Source organism: Pelophylax lessonae (assembly GCF_965119305.1).
Source record: "Pelophylax lessonae genome assembly, chromosome: 3".
Taxonomy (NCBI): domain Eukaryota; kingdom Metazoa; phylum Chordata; class Amphibia; order Anura; family Ranidae; genus Pelophylax; species Pelophylax lessonae.
In genome coordinates this window covers 27824893-27847224 of record NC_138770.1, presented here as the reverse complement: position 1 = coordinate 27847224, position 22332 = coordinate 27824893, and the positions used below count along the sequence as shown (strand labels likewise).

Sequence of the window (22332 nt, the reverse complement as noted above, 5' to 3'; positions counted from 1 at the left end):
ACATAGAGTATATAGTGCAGGGGTCAGGAGTATGTAATGTACAGCATAGAGTATATAGTCTAGGGGTCAGGGGTCTGTAATGTACAACATAGAGTATATAGTGCAGGGGTCAGGAGTATGTAATGTACAATATAAATTATACAGTGTAAGGGTCAGGACTCATAAGTCAGGCACAGCCAGAGAACATAAAAGAAAAGAAAAAGGAGGCGCAAACACCTAGTGCATTACCCGTGGTCACTGTTTATAAAATGTTATTAAAATGCCAAATGCATACTCACAGACATGAAGATAATTAAAATCGTGTTACAAGAATCCATCACACATGAACTGGAACATGTCCTTGAAGATAGGACTGCTAACGCGTTTCGGGAGTCAAGCTCCCTTCCTCAGAGCTGGTCATACCAGTAGCAGATCAAAATATATTAGCTTCAGTTAAACCGTTTCATCCCCCTTCCACCCCCCAGTGGGAGTGGGTGGGACCGTCCAGTGAACCAAATTAATGGTTTTAGATGTTTCTATCGTTTTTTTTATCATTATTTTTAATTAATATACACACTTGTATATAGGACAATTTTTCATCGAAAATGCAATGACATTAGTACTGCATGCTATCAGGTTGGAACACTACATGGTACACTAGAGTTGGTGGACTCTACCCAGATTTGTATCCAAAAAAGGGAGGTAGGGCGCGACTGTCCAGTGCGCAATAACACTAAAAAGGAGGTTTTCATTCTTATCATTTTTATTTATTTTTATTTATTCTTCCGATTCCCGTCTGGCTCTCTGCCAGCCCAAAACTAGCACTTTTGATCGATTAATTTATCAAACACCATGTTTTTTGGAGGGCATACACAGAGTTCCAAATAATATAGGGAAGAAGTCCAAGTGAATTAATTCCAGTGACCTTTTTTTAACATCTGGTGCCACTCTTGAGCTCAGAGTATTGATGTTATTGTTCAATCATCAAAAGCTAAGGGTACATAGTCGAGGAATCTATATGACGTAGAGATGCACGGGGGGAATTCAGGGGTCACTAAGGGTCAGTCCCTGTATCTGTGTGAATTGATGCGCGAGTGTGCATGTGGAACACTCTGATCTATCCCCTGTTCTGGTTGTTCAACCAGGCGTCTCCTTATTTGATTGGCCATGTTGACTGCACGACTGTTTTCCTTCCCAGACACAAGTGACAATTTTATACATTGATTTAAGTCTTATTTGGTGTCTTATTCGGGATGCAGCTCATCCCTCCGGCCGATTGGTGACAGCCAGACAGGCCGGGGATCGAGCGGAGGCTGTTTACAGGCTCCCATGGCTACGGACAGAGGCGGGCTTTACACTAAGTCTCTGCCCCATCCCCCTGAAGTGACACGACACGGGTCCGGAACGCAGAGCGGATGGCGTGCGTTCCAGAACCCGGAAGTGACATCCCTCTGAGGAGATTGCGTTCTGGACACCATTAGCGACCGCCGAGCCGGCTTCACTTCGGCACGTGAGGGGCTCTGGATGTGTGGGGACCAGTGGTCGGTGGCGCAGGGAGGGCGGGGACTCTGGTGTCATGTCACCATCGGTGGACAGGGAGGGCCACAAGAGAGATCTTGGATGGGTAAGTTCACAACACAACACACATAACCCATGAACCTGCCAATAAGTAGGAGCTCATCCCACCCAGAGTGCGCACACATAGCTACAACTTCATGACACAAAATGTTATGTGTTTTTATATTTTTTTCCCTTGGTTTTTCTTCCCTGGTTTACATTTCATGATTCTGTGGGTCCTGTTGTTTTCTCCATTTGTGTTTTCTCCATTTGGGTCTTTTGGGTTGTGCTTCCAACTACAAGTTGGTGGCCACTGGTGTTCTGAGAGTTAATATTCATCTAAGGCGGAGAAGGCTATTTGGTGCACTGGACGGTCCCGCCCACTCCTTCTGGGGGGAGGAAGGGGGATGAACCGGTTTAATTGAAGCTAATATATATTTTGATCTGCTACTGGTATGACCAGCTCTGAGGAAGGGAGCTTGACTCCCGAAACACGTTAGCGGTCCTATCTTCAAGGAGATGTTCCAGTTCATGTGTGATGGATTCTTGTAACACGATTTTAATTATCTTCATGTCTTTGAGTATACATTTGGCATTTTATTAAAATTTTTATAAACAGTGACCACGGGTAATGCACTAGGTGTTTGCGCCTCCTTTTTCTTTTCTTTTATGTACCCATGTTGGTGTTCCCTGCCTGAGAAGAGCAGCACGCCAGTCTTCCCCTTTGGAGTGAGCGCTTGGCTGAATTGTTTGTTTACAGCCAGTGAACAGCAGAGTAAGTAACCCCGGGAGAATTTTTCTATCAGAGAGCTTACTAGACCTGGGCATGGGGAAGGAAATTTAAAGCACAAAAGCACATATCCCAGGCAGTGCCAGTAGAAGGTCACCTATATCCCAGGGCGAACATATCAAACTGTGCCCCCCCCCCAATATGTATGAGCATTAAGTGTCAGCAAAAATCTCCCCACCCCAAAAAAAAAAAAAAAACATTGGGCACTAATCTGCATGATTAGCCCGCACATCCCTACTAGCACAAATCCCCCCCCCCCAAAAAAGATATTCTCCTCTTAGTACAAATCCCCCCTTTACCATATCACCTATTCTAGTACAAACCCCCCAAAATTGACCCTCCTAGCACAAATCCCCTTCTCCCACCCCCTCCCAACACAAATCACCCATGAATCATCACTTCTAGCACACACCCAAATTTCCCTTCCTATAACAATTCTTAGCCCCTGCTGCTCCTTAAATTCCTCCTCCCAACACAGACCCCTTCCCCCCTCAATTTCCTTGAGGTGGCCCCCCCTCCACCCCCACCTCGCATGATACCACATTGCCCAGGGCAGCCGCCCCCTCCTTCCCACTCCTTGTCCCGATCCTGACCCCAGGTGCCTAAATCTAGTGCCTCCTCTAGTGAAAATGAACATTTTGCTGCTAGCTGAACCCCAGAATCTCCATAAATCCAGTCTAGAGACATAAATTGTGTCTGCAGCACAGAGAAGGAAGATTATCCGAGAGAAATACAGGAATACAGGACGGGGAACACAGCTCAGGAAAGTGACCAGGGGATTACAGGCTGATATCACCCAGTCCCTGCCCTACTCTGGACCAATCAGTGAGCAGTATGGGTGGAGAATGTATTTAGTGTTAATGACTAGTGATGCACCGATCCGACTTTTCTGGTCCCGATCCCGATCTTTGGCTTTGTGAAACCGCTGATCCTGATACCGATCCGGAAGTACTGTTTTGTGAGCTTATAACAAAATAATATAGAAAAGAAAAAGGTGATATATGCGCTGCCACTTAGGTATCAGAATGAGAGGGACTGCGGATGAGCTATTGGTGTATTCATGAATGGCAAATCTCCATTTAAATGGTAGATATGAGATTAGGACAAAGTCCATCAGCAGCCAATACTGGTATTTTCACCAAATACTGACAGAAATATTATGCACAAAATGAATCAGCGCTAATGGAATGAAATCTCAAAGGTTCTAGGAGAGCTGACTTTGCATCATGCTATAAAAATCCTGAATAAAACGTAAAATAAAAACAATAGGACTTGGACTTGCGTTATCACTGGTGGGCCTGAAACATATCAGACCAAAACACTCTCTTCAACAATTCGGGTAAAATATATAAAATCAACCAAAATATCGCATCATGTGGTCAAAGTCGCAAAATCAAGCATATATCTGTCTTCAATCTCAGAATCTAAAACCGATAATCATAAAAACAGCCAAACTAGCACAACATGCGATCAACGTCGCAAAGAAACATGTGTGTGTCTGCCTTCAAAGTATGAAGAAGTATGACCGCACTCTGGTTGGTATTTTTATGAAATCAAAGAGTGTTTCCTTTATTCTTCAAGTAAGATCAAATAAAGACAGACAGTGTACAAGCAGATGTATAGGTTGACGCGTTTCACGACATTCCCCGTCGCTTACTCATAACCATACTGTGTCTGCCTTCAATCCAAAAGCCAAATGATCGCTGAACACATCCAAAAAACAAATGGTATCAGAAGATGATAAATAAATTAGATGAATAAATTATGTATGAGTGATGAATCCACGTGTTCCAATATTAATCTAAGTGTATAAACGAATGTATAAAATCTATATATAAAAATCATACAATATTAAAATAAATAGATATTTGTAAAAAACAAAAATTCAATAGTTTAAATTTAGAAGTAAATAAATAGTGAATGTACTCGCGCCTAGGTGTACAATTATCAATATCTATAGGGAAGCAGCAAGTATTCAAAAATCACTAACTGTACAAGGAGTGATCTCAAGAAATATGGAACGGGTAATATATACTGCGCTAACCTTAATGTGAAATATCAAGAAAAAGTGCACGTGCAAACGTGTACCCACTCCTTAAATGAGTAATTATTGCTGAAAATATATTGTATTAAACTATTTAAACCATATTCAATTGTGATGTATTATCCACTGTGAAGTGCACATACAACTCTGTGTATCAATGACTAAAATAAATAAATAAATAAATACAATAAATATATGTGTGATTTAGGTAAGAATAAATAAATAACAATAAATAGCATAAATAACATAAATGATAGTCCGTGAATGATTATACTTTTAAGTGCCAAAAAAAAACGTGCTCATAAAGTCTCTGAAGTGCTGGGTTGGTTCGTGCAGAACGGTGATTCTTAAGGTACTATCACTCTGTGCCAAATGGGGTAAGGTAGCACACTTACCAGATGGTGTGGATTCCAATGGCGTACGCCGAATGGAATCTAACAGGCTTAATGCTGCTGCTCCTGTGTATGAATGCGTGGGTGGACGTTTCTCCTTATGGACATAGGATGGACACTCCGCATGGAAGAAAAAAATTGATGCTCCTCATAGTGTAAAAAGGTTTTTCCTTTTATTGAACTCTCTTAAAAATGCACATCAATATTCACACACAATGTCCAAATAAAAACTCCATAAAATCCCCGATCAAAACTGCAGCTGATACTTTAAAAAATTCCCAAGTGATAAAAGCACTCCAAAAAGAACGTGGGTGACACAGCAAAACAAAATAGCCCCAAACAATGTTGGGGTCGATGAGCAATAAGCCGCTGCTGAGCTCCTAAGATGCCTTACGGCTGAGTAAAACCATAGGACGCTGAGTCGTTTTTACACTATGAGGAGCATCAATTTTTGTCCATCCTATGTCCATAAGGAGAAACGTCCACCCACGCATTCATACACAGGAGCAGCAGCATTAAGCCTGTTAGATTCCATTCGGCGTACGCCATTGGAATCCACACCATCTGGTAAGTGTGCTACCTTACCCCATTTGGCACAGAGTGATAGTACCTTAAGAATCACCGTTCTGCACGAACCAACCCAGCACTTCAGAGACTTTATGAGCATGTTTTTTTTTGGCACTTAAAAGTATTATCATTCACGGACTATCATTTATGTTATTTATGCTATTTATTGTTATTTATTTATTCTTACCTAAATCACACATATATTTATTGTATTTATTTATTTATTTATTTTAGTCATTGATACACAGAGTTGTATGTGCACTTCACAGTGGATAATACATCACAATTGAATATGGTTTAAATAGTTTAATACAATATATTTTCAGCAATAATTACTCATTTAAGGAGTGGGTACACGTTTGCTCGTGCACTTTTTCTTGATATTTCACATTAAGGTTAGCGCAGTATATATTACCCGTTCCATAAATTTAGAAGTGCAGATAAGTGTTGAAAGTCCGTGATAGTGAAATTTTATCTCTCAATAAGGATAAATCAATAATGAATAAATAAATAGATGATAAATAAATATATATAAATAAAGTCCTTGTGCAATAATTGATGTGACTGTTAGTGATCAAATAAAGTTCATGGTGCTCAAATAAATAAAGTGACAATTGGTGATTTCTCTTTAAAACAATTTGGTGAAGTTCCAGTGATGTGATCCGAAGTGAGCAGAAATCATTTAGGTGCAATGGCCGCTCACCTCATTGCACCATTACAGGCGCTTTTTGCTGGTATATGACCCTGGAATAGGGATGCTGGATTTCCTTAATAGGCTTGTAGTTATGCTGGTGTCCACTATTATAGATATCGATGACTACTGACTTCCACTGCTTCCTCAATATCAGCCTTTCACAATGAATGCATTGATATCCATAGTGAAGTATGTCATAAAATCAATATTTATTCAAAAAACATAGAACACAATATCAGCCTTTCACAATGAATGCTCCAATGCTCCCCGTGTACTCAAAGAAATATATTGATATCCATAGTGAAGTATGTCATAAAATCAATATTTATTCAAAAAACATAGAACACTCACATTTAAAATGACGATAACAGGCAGCCGCACTAATGCGGTAATAATCCTCTGGGTCACAAACCATGTGACTTTACGGAAGTACCCAGAGGATTATTACCGCATTAGTGCGGCTGCCTGTTATCGTCATTTTAAATGTGAGTGTTCTATGTTTTTTGAATAAATATTGATTTTATGACATACTATCAATATATTTCTTTGAGTACACGGGGAGCATTGGAGCATTCATTGCGAAAGGCTGATATTGAGGAAGCAGTGGAAGTCAGTGTTCATTGATATCTATAATAGTGGACACCAGCATAACTACAAGCCTATTAAGGAAATATAGCATCCCTATTCCAGGGTCATATACCAGCACAAAGCGCCTGTAATGGTGCAATGAGGTGAGCGGCCATTGCACCTAAATGATTTCTGCTCACTTCGGATCACATCACTGGAACTTCACCAAATTGTTTTAAAGAGAAATCACCAATTGTCACTTTATTTATTTGAGCACCATGGACTTTATTTGATCACTAACAGTCACATCAATTATTGCCCAACAAGCAAAATGTCCCAAATTGTGAACGTGAATGAAGAAATAATGTTGAAAATCTTGATCAGCACACAAAGCAATCTAAAGTCCCTTAGGAAATGTGCTTACCAGACAGGCACTTAAAAATTGCGAAATTCATATGCCTAGTTGACTTGATTGCGTGGAGTTTCAGCATTGAATACTCGATGTGAAAGTGTCATAAATCATATAAAAAAGAAGAATACTACATAGCGTGATACCGTACAATAAGTGTTGAAAATAATCCAAAAACAATTCCACCACATAAAGTGTGAGTATCCGTCACCAATTGTGAAGCTGCTTACCAGAAAAATATATCACAAACATAGATATCTATCCCAGTGATGAGGAAGAACCACCACCGAACGTAAAGCCTCTTACCAGATTAAGATATATGATCAGCAGAATTCAGATATAATCCGAGTACATCTAATCACCAACGTGACACCCAAGGACACCATAAGCCTCTTACCAGATCACAAATTATGATGCACAAGATGTAGTTGCTCTATGCGCTCCCCCGACGTATAAGCAGACAAACTCAGGGACCAGAATGATGCCAGTGGATGTAGCCAATATAAAATCTCAGGGACCAGGGTATTGCCAATGGATGGAACCAGACCAGCCCGGACAAAGAGAAAGGCGCCAATAGTGTAAAATCTTCAAAAACTATTTATTATTAAAAGAAAAACACTTACAAGTGATAGTAGATAAAAACACGAAGGAATCTGGAGCCGCCGGCCGGACGGCAAAGCACATCCGCTCCCTCAATGCGCTTCCGGGGATGACGTCAGCACGCCGTGACCTAACGGCGTTTCGTCCAAGGAGACGTTATCAAAACCTTTGATAACGTCTCCTTGGATGAAACTCCACGCAATCAAGTCACCTTGGCATATGAATTTCGCAATTTTTAAGTGCCTGTCTGCTAAGCACATTTCCTAAGGGACTTTAGATTGCTTTGTGTGCTGATCAAGATTTTCAACATTATTTCTTCATTCACGTTCACAATTTGGGACATTTTGCTTGTTGGACATTTATTTTGTTCTATATCATTTTAGCGCGACTTATTGTATTTATATTGATTTGAGGGTGTGGTCACACTTGAAGTCGCTGCTTCACTTATTTCTTTGTCACCTTTAGCACGGTTATTATCCCCTTTTTTTCACATCAATTATTGCACAAGGACTTTATTTATATATATTTATTTATCATCTATTTATTTATTCATTATTAATTTATCCTTATTGAGAGATAAAATTTCACTATCACGGACTTTCAACACTTATCTGCACTTCTAAATTTAAACTATTGAATTTTTGTTTTTTACAGATATCTATTTATTTTAATATTGTATGATTTTTATATATAGATTTTATACATTCGTTTAAACACTTAGATTAATATTGGAACACGTGGATTCATCACTCATACATAATTTATTCATCTAATTTATTCATCATCTTCTGATACCATTTGTTTTTTGGATGTGTTCAGCGATCATTTGGCTTTTGGATTGAAGGCAGACACACACATGTTTCTTTGCGACGTTGATCGCATGTTGTGCTAGTTTGGCTGTTTTTATGATGATCGGTTTTAGATTCTGAGATTGAAGACAGATATATGCTTGATTTTGCGACTTTGACCACATGATGCAATATTTTGGTTGATTTTATATATTTTACCCGAATTGTTGAAGAGAGTGTTTTGGTCTGATATGTTTCAGGCCCACCAGTGATAACGCAAGTCCAAGTCCTATTGTTTTAATTTTACATTTTATTCAGGATTTTTATAGCATGATGCAAAGTCAGCTCTCCTAGAACCTTTGAGATTTCATTCCATTAGCGCTGATTCATTTTGTGAATAATATAACAAAATAATACTTCCGGATCGGGATTGGCAGATACCTTATAACAAAACTTACTAAACGGTAAATTTAGCACTGCAGATATGCCAGTGCCACCCCCTTCCGCTGATGTCACTCTTCTAAATCCTGCTGCTGGACATCCAATAGGAAATGTCCACATCACACAGCCAGTGATGTGAATACCGAAAGAAAGACGAACCCCCCCCCCCCATAAACAGAAGAAGAATGCCTGCAACTGTAGAATTAGATGAGTAAAAGATTTTTTTTCTCCAATTGAAGGGATTAAGGGAGGGTCAGAAGCCTGGAGAATAGCATTAACATGCAACATAGTAGTGACGCCCCGGATCGGCCCGTGGGTCCGCTAAATTTTACCGATCCCCGATCCAGCTATTTTGCCAGTATCGAGGCCGATATCCGATCCGAATATCCCTATAAATGACCCACCTGTGCTGATCTCTGTAGGAGTGTCCTCCTCTATAAATGTCCCCGTTATTCCATCCTCCTCCATAGACTGCTGATCATCCCTCACATACCTCTCTTCTTCTTCTGCTTTCACCTCAAATTCTATATTGATTGGATCTCCACTCTAAATCAAGAAAATAATAGAAGAGGTCATCTGTAAAACATAAACTTAAATATTGTGACATCACATTTAAAAATATCACTTCAATAAGTCCATGCTCTAGATGCTCCGTCCCACCAACCTTGTAACAGTGAGGGATGGTGTGATCTTCCTGTGTGGAATCCCGGGAATACAGAGGACGGGGACATCTCTCTGGTGGGTTCCTGGTATTAGGTGGCTCCATCATATCCTTGTGTCCTTCTGAAAACTCCTCCATCACTCCATACTCCTCATCCTCCTCTTTATACTCTTCTTTAACAACAATATTATAATCCCCGAGGTTTCCACTCTGAATATATAATAAAAATGACATCAGTGGTAACAATGCAGATAATGTACAGATCCTAATGATACTATCAGTGATTGTTCCTCATCTACCTGATGATGGTGAGGGATGGTGTGACCTTCCTGTGTGGAATCCCGGGAATACAGAGGACGGGGACATCTCTCTGGTGGGTTCCCATTACTGGATCCATCTGTAGGAAACACACACACTGACTGAATACATTGTTTCTATGTGTTTATCAGATGATGGGGGATCTAGGTGGATCCTCCGTACTGCTCTCTCCTTTACAATAAAGTCTCCTCTTACCCGGTGATGTGAGGGGCGGCTGATTCTCCATCATGACGTCCTTGTAGAGATCCTTGTGTCCTTCTAAATACTCCCACTCCTCCATGGAGAAATCGACAGTGACATCCTGACACCTTATAGGAACCTGACACACACAATGATACAGTCACCATCCAGACACATCCCTTGTCTGTTACTGGATAATAGTAAGTGAGGTTGAAAAAAGACATCAGTCCATCCAGTTCAACCTATGATGTGTGTGTGTGTTTGCTGTTAACCGTACATTGTATACCCCTGTATGTTGTACATTGTATACCCCTGTATGTTGTGGTCTTTAAGGTGCCCATCTAATAAATTTTTGAAACTATCAATGCTCCCTGCTGATACGACTGTTTTTGCGGAAGAGAATTCCACATCCTTACTGACAGTAAAGAACTAACAGTAAAGAACCCCTTACGTATTTTAAGGTTAAACCGCCTTTCCTCTAGTTTTAGTGAGTGGCCACGTGTCTTATTGTATCTCCTCTCTCTGAATAGTTTGTTCCTTATGCTAGGGTCGCCAGTACAGTATTTGTACATTGATATCATATCCCCCCTCAATCGTCTCTTCTCCAGAGAGAATAAGTTCAATGCTTGTAGTCTTTCCTCATAGCTGATGTCCTCCATTCCCCTAATTATTTTTGTTGCCCTTCTCTGGACTCTTTCCAGTTCCAGCACATCCTTCCTGAGGACTGGTGCCCAGAACTGGACAGCATACTCCAGATGTGGCCGGACCAGAGTCTTGTAGAGAGGGAGAATAATCTCTTTATTTCTGGAATGAATTCCCTTTTTTATACATCTCAGTATTCTGTTGGCTTTGCTTGCAGCGGCTTGGCATTGCATGCCACTGCCAAGCCTGTTGTCTACCAGTACCCCCAGGTAATTTTCCATCCTAGACTCACCCAGAGGTTTCCCCCCTTAGTGAGTAGCTTGCTTTCTGGTTTCTGGCACCCAGGTGCATTACTTTACATTTTTCAACATTAAACCTCATCTGCCATGTGGTTGCCCACCCCATTATTTTGTTCAGGTCTGCTTGTAAGGTTTCCACATCCTGCCCAGAAGATATTGGCATTCTTAGTTTAGTATCATCCGCAAATACTGAGATTGTACTAGATATCCCCTCCTCTAGATCATTTATGAATAAATTAAACAGGATTTGGCCGCAGGACAGAACCCTGGGGGACCCCACTTTTCACACCCGCCCAATCTGAGTACTCCCCATTAATCACCACCCTTTGCAACCTCCCCTGGAGCCAGTTCTCTATCCAGGTACTCACCCTATGGTCCATACCTACCTTCCTTAGTTTGAACAATAAGCGTTTGTGGGGAACGGTGTCAAAGTTATTGCGTTTACTAACTAAGGTAAAGATTTTTTTTTTTTTTTTTAACGAGTAATGGCGGCGATCTGCGATTTTTTTTGCGGGACTGAGACATTGCGGTGGACAGATCGGACCCTTGACTGACATTTTTGGGGGTACCAGGGACATTACTACAGTAATCAGTGCTATACATATGCACTGTTACTGTAAAAATGCAACTGGCAGGGAAGGGGTTAACTTTATTGGGGAAGGAGGGGTTAAGTGTGTCCCTAGGGGCGTGCGTCTAACTGTGAATTGACATGGCTACTGGTGTAAGAACAGAGATCAACGGTCCTACATAGTAGAACCGTATAATCTCCATTTTTACACAGGGGAGAATGACAGGCGGCTTTGTTTACATTAGCCGCCTGCCTTTCTCCCTTCATGGCGGACGATCGCAAGTGACCGGCGGACATCGGGTCCGCCGGTCACATGCACGGACTTGTTCGGGAACGAGCCGGGGTGGGAGCACGCCTCCGCGGGCGCGCGCTCGCCCGCTATTGGCTCACAAGCTAGTGACAGGCTAGTGACCTATATATACGTCACTTTGCCTGGCCGGGGCTGACCGCCGCAGTATATGTACTTGCGGCGGTCGGCAACCGGTTAAGTTTCTCTAGTTCAGTTCTAAGTCTATCTTCTGTTAGCCATGGCGGTATTTCCTGAGGTGTGTTGTTTAGTTTGGCCTTACAAGCTGGGTTTGTGTAGCCCCCCGATTCTTTTGTGAAGACTGAAGAGAAGAAATTATTTAACATTTCCGCCTTTTCCCTGTCCTCTGTGGCCAAATCTCCCTTGTTGTCTTTTATGGGGCCAATGTGTTCTGGCCTCGCTTTCTTACTGTTTATATACTAAATAATTTTTTTTTTTTTTTTTTTACTCTCTTCCGCTATATGTCTCTTGTGTTCTATTTTATCCGCCTTTATTTCGTCTTTACATTTCTTATTACACTCTTTGTAATGCTTGAATGCTGCCAATGACCCCTCAGCCTTTTATTTTTTGAAGGCCTTTCCTTTAGTATTAATATGCATTTTTATGTTGGACTTTAGCCACACAAGGTTTAGTTTTTCTCTTTTAAATGTATTTCCCTTTGGAATGCACTGGCCAATCCCTTTGTTTAGTATGCTCTTGAAGCACTCCGATTTTTCCTCCGTGTTCTTTGTTCCCAGGGTTCTATACCAATTTATATTTTCTAGCAGAGAGCGCAGTTTTGGGAAATTGGCTCTTTTGAAATTGAGTGTTCTTATATTACCCTTGTTTTTCCGATTACTATAATTAATACTGAAACTAATTGACCTATGTTCACTGTTTCCTAAGTTGCCCCATATTTCTTGCCGAATTTTTGCCCCGTATTTCTAATGTCTCAGAATTCCCAGCACCGCTCACCTCTCCTGTCAGCAGCTCCATCATCTTTTTGGTGACTTCTAGAATCTTCTGCATGTTGTGTCTCTCAGGGTTTAGGGAGTCACATGGAGGCACTGTGATGGTCATATGATCACCTGACTTCAGAGGAGAAAATTTCTGTATTGAAGAACCAATAGGAAAATCATGTTAGAATCCCAGAATCCTCCTCACCTCTCTGGTCAGGTCTGTGTATTATTATTAGAGATAAGAATGGTATCATGTGACCTCCCAGAATCCTCCTCACCTCTCCAGTCAGCAGGTAGATGATCTCCAGGGTGAGGTTTAGTATCTTCTCAGTCATGTGACTCCGGTCCTCCTCCATCCTCATTGGTGCCATCATTTGATCTATACAGGTCTCCTTGTAGACGGATAACTTTGGGAAATGAAGGTAAGAATTATTTGGATGGTATTGGTCACAATAATATGTGGATGTGAGGGGCGGTAATAGGAGAGTTGCTGTACATTTAAGAACTTCTGTCCCCATGAGAATACATTTAGGCCTTTTGCACACTGTAGCTAGATAAAGCTCAGTACAGATTTTTTTTTTTTTTGCTAAAATACAGCCCATTAAGGCCTCTTGCACACAATACTCCTGTTTGAGCATCTACTTTTTCCATATTTTTATTTTTTTTTTAATGTATTTGCGTGTATTCAAGCGTATTGGTGTGTATTTGGGGGCATGAAGGCTTAAAATACTGACCAAAAATGTAGATTTTTCTATTTTGTTTTTACTGAAGAATGCACAGCGCTTGTTTACACACCTGTGTGCACAGACACATTACAATTAATGGGCTTTATTTTAGCTCAGAGAAAAAAAGAAAAAGCTGTACTGAGCTTTTTCAAGCTGCGAGATGCTCAAACAGGAGTATCGTGTGCAAGAGGCCTTAATGTGGACTGTTTCGGGTTTGTTACATTTTGGAGGACCTTGGACCCTCCTAGCCTGCCAGATCAGAATTCCCCTTTTCTCTGTTGGATTTGTTTGGTTTCTGAGCTGATTTGCAGCTGAAACAGAACTCCTCTAAGAACAAGTGCTCACCAACGAATGAAGGAATTCCCTTCTTCATCTTACATAATATCTCAGAACAAATCACATGACCAGTGGGAAAATAAGATGGTTTGGATTGCCAGTTCTGTAAGGTCTGAAAAATAAGTGCAGGTGGGGTGGGAGGACTACCCCCTCAAGGTTCTCAGAGTCCTTCAGACTTCAGTCCTTCAGATACATTACATACAGAGGTATATACCTACATATATACAGAGGCCCCTAAAGTCTTCCAGCTTTAATAAACCCTCACTACCCCTCAGCTCCTATACTTCCCTCAGAGCCCTCAGTATTTTCCTCCCTCTGACACCAATGATGGAACATATTCTTCATTTCAGGCTGGGGAATGTTTTTTTCCTCCTGACCAGCAATGTAAGGGGCTCTATGCTCCATACTCCTGACCCCTACGCTCCATCATTGTGTTGGCCGCATATTGTAATGATTGCCCATTTGCTGCCTGTGTTGTGTAATAATTGCCCTTTGTAGGCCATGTATGGTCAGGATTAGAGATGGGCTTGGGCGTGTTCGAGTTTGCACGTGCCCGATCCCACCAGGAAGCCGACACTGCAGTCCACTAATCACAGGCAGTGGATTGGGAAATGTCTCACTGCCTGTGATTAGCGGAGTGCAGTGTCGGCTTCCTGGCGGGATCGGGCACGTGCAAACTCAAACACGCCCGAGCCCATCTCTAGTCAGGATGGTCATTGTCCTATCTATTTATTGTCAGTGTTGTTTGTTTAGAGGAACATATTACTAGAATTTATCTCCAAAATGAAGAGAATGTTCCGGCCCCGAAAGTGGGGAAATGCTCTCACCCTGAAGGGGTTAATCTAGGTTTCCACACTACATATATATCATCATCTGCTGGAGATAAAAGACATCACAGTGACTATGGAGGAAGAGGATGGACATGACGGGGGGGGGGGGGGGGGGGTTACTGGGTGTAAATAGAAAATAAGATCTTATTACCTCCTCTGCTGCCTCTTCCATCAACGTCTCCTCTCTACTGCCTCCCAACTCACCTCTCACCCGGAACTTCCTGTCTGTACCTGACATCACTTTCTGTCTGTATTCCATAGAGACTTCCTGTCTGGGTAGAAGTGAGATCACCACCTTGTGGAACTCAGTGGAACTGCAGCCCTGAGAACCGTCTGGTAGTGTGAACACGGCCTTGTGCTGTGTGTGTATGTACTGTATATCCTTCCCCTTTCTCTCCTCCCTGAGTGTGTATGAAGAGGCGGAGCTCCTGCTGGAACAGCGGTCGGAGGAGGAAGCCGAGTCTAGGAGGGAGACTGACAGAAAGCGCAGCAGACTTGCAGGAGTGAGCGAGGAGGATCCAGTTCCTTTGCCATCGGAGGTGAGGAGAGTGTGAAGGATGTTTGTGACTCTGGTAGATTAAAAGCTGGGAGTCATATTGCTCTGGTAAGTGGGGAAGCACTACTAAGGGGGCGCCCTCACCATCACGTGTGTAAGAGGTGGAAGAAGGCGTGGCTACACTACAGCTGGCACAGCTTGGAGCACGGAGAACTTTCACACCTTATCAACTTTTCATTCATTTGTGGATTTAATTTAGCAAAATGAATTCATTGAAGTAGATGCAAAGTGGAAGCAGTGGACTTGCAGAGAACACTATATTGAGCACAAATTATTGTATGATTACATGAATTTTCACAGGTTTTTAGTTTATTTAATATAGCAGCAACTATTATGATATGAATGAAGTGGAAGTGTGAAGTGGAAGCAGTAGATCTGTAGAGAATATTATTTTAAACACCTAACACTTTATAGATGAATGTATCCACATATTTTAGTGTGTATGTACTGTACACTGATCAGCCATAACATTATGATCACTGACAGGTGAAGTGAATAATATAGATTATCTCATTACAATGGCATCTGGAAGTGGGCGGGGTATATTTGGCAGCAAGTAAACATGTTTTCCCTGAAGTTGTTGTTTTTTTAAAGCAAAGAAATGGGCATTGCAGTAGTTTGTTGTGTATGGGGCTGCAAGGGATGTGAGCAAAGAGATGGCACCAGGATGCATTATGGGAAGAAGACAAGCCGGCGGAGGCAGTGTGATGCTTTGTCTGGTGGAGTTCTGGTGGGTGGGTATAATGTTCTGGTGGGTGGTATAATGTTTGGGTGGGTGGTATAATGTTCTGGTGGGTGGTATAATGTTCTGGTGGGTGGTATAATGTTTGGGTGGGTGGTATAATGTTCTGGTGGGTGGTATAATGTTTGGGTGGGTGGTATAATGCCATGGTGGGTGGGTATAATGTTCTGGTGGGTGGTCATAATGTTCTGGTGGGTGGTGTAATGTTCTGGTGGGTGGGTATAATGTTCTGGTGGGTGGGTATAATGTTATGGTGGGTGATATAATGTTCTGGTGGGTGGTAAAATGTCATGGTAGGTGGTATAATGTTCGGGTGGGTGGTATAATGTTCAGGTGGGTGGTATAATGTTCGGGTGAGCAGTAAATGAACACACAACTTAGTAAGATAAATAAAATGAAATAAAGGAAAAAATAATTCCACCACCATTTTATTCTCAGCAGAGGAAATAGATACTAATAGGCTGCAGGAGATCTGCTTCATTTCAACCCCCTCCTTTTTTCTTATCAGATCTCCTGCAGCCTATAAGCACCCATTTCCCTTTCTGTGTCTCAACAGATCTCCTGCAGCCTATTAGCACCCATTTCCCTTTGTATGTCTCAGCAGATCTCCTGCAGCATATTAGCACCCATTTCCCTATTAGAGAATAAAATTGTCATAGTTCCAATGTTTTATGTCACACAATATTAGCGCAATGGATTAGGAAACAGAAAATGTCAGTAAAAAACCCAGTGCAGGTGATTTTGGGGCCACAGACACAATCTATTCCCCAATTCATAGATTCCTAGAAGTCAATGAAACCCCCGACACTCCCAGGTGAGAACAATGAAGGAGATTACTATTCCAATCCTCCAACCAGTTTTCTGGCTGGGAAGGTCTGGGAGTCAATATTTCCCCAGCTGACCAGGAACAATGAAGGAGTTTACTATTCAAATCCTCAACAACTCGTTTTCCCACTCGCTATTTCCCTAGATGACCCCTCCCCTCATATATCCATAAATTTCGCCCTCTTATAATCAAAGTAAAAGATGTGACAACATCTGTGATAAATCGACGCGTTTCACCTCATCAGTATCCAGTGATCAACCATAAAGTGATATCAAAGTCCATCCAACGTCTCCTTCATACTTCAATAAATGATATCTCCACCAATAAATGTCTCCAAACCCTCCAGAGCTTCGTCCTCCGTATCTCAGTATTTGCTCCAGCAAACCATGTGTAGTGGACTACAAAACACCTCCTTCCCCAAAGACCAATTGTGTGCTCTCTTGGTGCTCGCACTCAGATTGTGCGCTCACCAGACCTCCATCACTCTCCTAATAAGTGGCTCCACAATAGCTTTGGACGAACCCTGACTGAGAAAGACTGGACTAGGCAGTAATATATTTCTCCCCCCTTGGTGGGAGTGGAGATGACCCATCTATAAGGATATAAGGATATAAAGTACATCCACACACAGCACAAGGCCGTGTTCACACTACCAGACTGTTCTCAGGGCTGCAGTTCCTCTGAGCTCCACAAGGTGGTGATCTCACCTACCCAGACAGGAAGTCTCTATGGAATACAGACAGGAAGTGATGTCAGGTACAGACAGGAAGTGATGTCAGTACAGACAGGAAGTTCCGGGTGAGAGGTGAGTTGGGAGGAATTAGAGAGGAGACGTTGCTGGAAGAGACAGCAGAGGAGGTAATAAGATCTTATTTTCTATTTACACCCAGTAACCCCCCCCCCCCCCCCCGGTCATGTCCATCCTCTTTTATCGCCAGCAGATGATGATACACACATATATTGTGTGGAAACCTAGATTAACCTCATATATTGCAATAAGGGAATCTATGATCTGCATTTTTATATCATATTACCAGTTATTGATGATTATAAATAAAGTTTTATATGAATTTAGTGATACAGTAAAACCTTGGTTTGAGAGTAACTTGGTTTGAGAGCGCTTTGCAAGACAAGCAAATTTTTCAAATAAATTTTGACTTGATATACAAGCGATGTCTTGATATATAAGTAGCGTCATGTATAAAAAAGAAGAGAGGAGCCTCTATAGTGTAGCAATATGATTACATTTAATGAAGGTTCAATATTTAGCAACTCACATGGTTGAGGATTAAAACAGGCACATCTAAGTATGGAGGCATCCGGGGTAAAGCTGTCCACATAGACCATCCTCTGCACTGCCATCTTCATCATCTATTCCCCGCTGCACTCCACGAGTGATTCAAAGTCTCACTTTCAGATCACTCTACTGCAGGCTATTCTTCCCGGTCAGGATTGCAGACTGACAGTGGTGAGAGTCGGTGGTTCAGAAGATGGTCTATGCGGAGAGCTTTACCCCGGATGTCTGCATACTTAGGTGTTCCTATTTTAATCATCAACCATGTGAGTTGCTAAATGTTGAACCTTCATTAAATGTAACCATATTGCTACACTTAGAGGCGCCTCTCTTCTCTCTTATATTCTGTAGCTCTGCTAGATTTTGCTTCTAATCCCCTTGGGAAGGCTGCATATTGTGGATGGACATTTAATGGTTATATAACCTATCACATTGCTATAATCTTTGTATATAGACTATAAACTGAAAGACTTATGAATAAATGTTTGTGGAACGAATCATCTGAGTATCCATTATTTCTTATGGGGAAATTCGCTTTGATATAAGAGTGCTTTGGATTACAAGCATGTTTCCAGAACTAATTATGCTCGCAATCCAAGGTTTTACTGTATATGATAATATAGAAGATGCAGTTCTTGGCTATAAATGATTAAGGAATCTGGACGGGGGTTGGGAACACTTTTTAAGACCTCCTCACCTACCAATAGCTCTCCTGGACAAAGATTGGTGATTTTCAGTCCAAACACATCGGATATCACCAGGTTAGGAGAGCGCCCTCTCTATTTATATCTAAGTGGTATCCGGTCCACCATCCACCGGAGTATCTGTGACCGGGTACCTGGTGGTGGATTCGCTCTTCTGCTCCTTATGCTGGTATTCCCCATTTACTGTTATAGAGGCGTCTGTTGCTTCACAGGCCCCACAAACTCTGTGGGACTACAGAGCCCAGCACACCTAGTCATCTACATCCGAGGCTGCCAGATTACCCCAGGAGTTGTCTGACACTTTGTTATCAGAAAGTTTTATTGGAACTATCGTGTTGAGGATTGAGATATTTTGTCCATAGTGCAAGCGCTGCCCAAACATTTATTATTTGTAGATTAACCCCTTCAGGGTCAGAGCATTTCCCCATATATGAGGCCGGAACATTCTCTTCATTTTGGAGATAAATTCTAGTAATATGTTCCTCTAAACAAACAGCACTGACAATAAATAGAGAAGACAATGACCATCCTGACCATACATCACCTACAAAGGGCAATGATTACACCACACAGGCAGCCAATGGGCAATCATTACAATATGGAGCCATCACAATGATGGAGTGCAGGGGTCAGGAGCATAGAGCCCCTTACATTGCTGGTCAGGAGGAAGAAAACATTCCCCAGCCTGCCATGAAGAATGTTCCATCAGTGTCAGAGGGAGGAAAATACTGAGGGCTCTGAGCAGAGGCTTAACTAGAACCTTCAGGGCCTTGGTGCAAGAAACCATGAGGGACCTCCCAGACCCACTGGTCCCAGGCTCTCTCCGTCAGTTAATTTCCCATTGGCTAATGTTGGAGGGTGTTGAGCCCACATTGGGGGCAGATCAGGGACAGCAAGGGGGCTCTGTATGGAGGGGACTCTGCAAAGGCTGAATGTGCTGCACAACCTGTTCTTAGCAATCCTTCTTGGAAAACCTGGCACAGCTTGGTTTCTTCCACCAAACAGTGCCTCCTGCCCTCCAAATACTTCTAGGAGACCAAGAGCTAATACCAGCCTTTTACCCCAAGCATTATACACACACAAGATGTTGAGGTAGAATCAAAGGAATGACTGTTTATTGAACAGAAATACAGGTTTTTGGTTTTTATACACTTCAAAAGTAGGTCAGTCACCACATGAACAATAAAACTAAATATTTACCCAAAACATCACACACTGGTTTAGATAATGAGGTAGAGTTAACACTAAACGAATCTCATCATATAGGAACCTCCAAAAGTTAGCCAACAGACAGAAACTGTACGTGACTCAATTAACAATGGGAATTTACATCTAGGAGGCACACAATGGGAGAGACACACATATCACCCCACCTCAGACTGTCCGGCAACAGCCTACAACAGTCTATGAGTCAAAACTCATGCAATGTTCCAGCAGTCTGAAAAGGTGCAATAAATTTATCTATAGATCTCTTGAGGGATATCTTCGATAAATCTTTCTGTCCTAAGTGAAGGAGCCTCTCCAACCCAGTCTGCAGGAGGGCCACCATATTCCCTCTGACCATTAACCTGTAAAAGATTAATATTACACCTCTCCATCCACTCCAGAAGGGAAGCCTTATTGTCTTTATTCAGAGAATTAATCCAAGCCTCGCTATCAGCCTCCAATATGGGGTTGTCTATTATTAGAGAATGATCTGCTCTCTCAATGTGCCATAATCAGTGGGTAGGAGGCTTGCCTCTAGTCCTCTACAAAAGTCTCTGTCTCGGTTGGGTCTGTTACAGCGATCACTGGAGGAGCCTCCTTTAATCCTGGGATTCTTTACTCCGGTAACAGGATCCTTCCTGCGGTCTTGGTGATAGGGGTAAACAACTCTGAGAAGTTAAATAGGAACATTGAGAAAGAACATGGACTTTAAAGGCACTGGGTATATAAAACATAAACATTTTATTAATTCACACTTTTAAAACGCCAAAAAAAAAAAACATATACATTGTCTCAAAAAAGCTGTGAATGCACAAAACATCTAAGATATATAGCAATGACATTGCTGAGTTATAACGAACAAGTACAGATTATTGAGGTAACATGGTCAATTAAGTGATACTTCACATCGGGACGATCCACCGAAAGGTGACAGGTAGATGTGCTGCCTTCCCAGGGAGATCGAGCGATGTGTTTGCACATAATTACAATATTTAATTGAGCCAAGTTGCTCGACATGTTTTGCATTAAGCTTCTTCTGGAGCTAGTAATTCAATGCTCTATATGGTGATAAAATATAGATCAATTAGATCTGACCTCTGAGAGTTTAGTGGGGCTGAATTGCTGTGGGGACCTGTGAGGCGCGAAGGTAAGAAGGGGCTTTTAGGCTCATATGGGCTCTTGGTCTCTGAGGGTCCTCCCACCCCACCTGCACTTACTTTTCTGAACTCCTTAAAGAACTACTACCAGCAAGTGAAGGAAGCCTTCATCATCCCACTGGTCAAGGAATCTGTTGCAGGACACAAAATAGTCCAAGAGAAAAACCCTATCAAATATTGTCCTTTTCCTATCCACCCTGGGCTGCTATTGGAGAAAACAGAAGAGACTCCTCCCCCTACAGCTCTGTACTCCACCAGCAACAACTGCCTGCTATCCAATCCCGTCTCTTACTGCAGAGAGTTACAGTGACATCACTCCTGTCAGTCAGCACGCTGCCGGAGATTGGAGCCTTGCAGCCGGAGTTCTTGCAATTATCCTGATTAACTGGCAACTCCAGCCAAAAGTCAGCAAGTTCCCCTTCCTGGGCATCATGATGACCCGACATTGACCTCCCAGCCCTGCCTTAGAGCAAACAATTCAAAGGAAGGATTGCATTTATCATTCCTTATCTGCAGATCTAATACTAATTAAATCCAATTCATAAACAAAAACAAACCCAACAGAGAAAAAGGAATTTCTGATCCAGCAGGTCAAGAGGGTCCCGGAACTTCAAAAATGTAGCAAACTCTAAATAGTCCAAACTAAATGTGTTCCCATGGGGGCAGTAGTTCCTAAATGTACAGCAACCCTCCTATTACCCCCCTTACATCCCCATCCTATTATTGTGTGACCAATAAAATCCACTTACCGGTAATTCTTACTTTATTTTCCCAAAGTTATCCGTCTACAAGGAGACCTGTATAGATCAAATGAGGATGGAGGAGGACCGGAGTCACATGACTGAGAAGATACTAAACCTCACCCTGGAGATCATCCACCTGCTAACTGGAGAGGTGAGGAGGATTCTGGGAGATCACATGACATCACTCTTATCTCTATTAATAAAACACAGACCTGACCGCAGAGGGGAGGAGGATTCTTGGAGGTCACATGACATCACTCTTATCTCTATTAATAAAACACAGACTTGACTGGAGAGGTGAGGAGGATTCTTGGAGGTTTGGGGAGGTTGGTGAAATGTGCGGGGTTTATAGAGCTGTTCATTGCCTTCTGCTTGCCACACGAGTGTAAGATTCTGGTACCTTTGGTACCCTTATAGCCCATTTCTTCTATCATTGCGTCCCACCTTTCCAGCTAGGTGGAACGCATATACC

General features: G+C 42.0%; 1 protein-coding gene across 1 annotated transcript in view; it reads right to left on the bottom strand.

The window, feature by feature from the left end:
- Window positions 1-22332, bottom strand: part of LOC309550263 (uncharacterized protein) — a gene marked incomplete at both ends in the record, with an annotated part of 667886 nt that overhangs the window by 624887 nt on the left and 20667 nt on the right.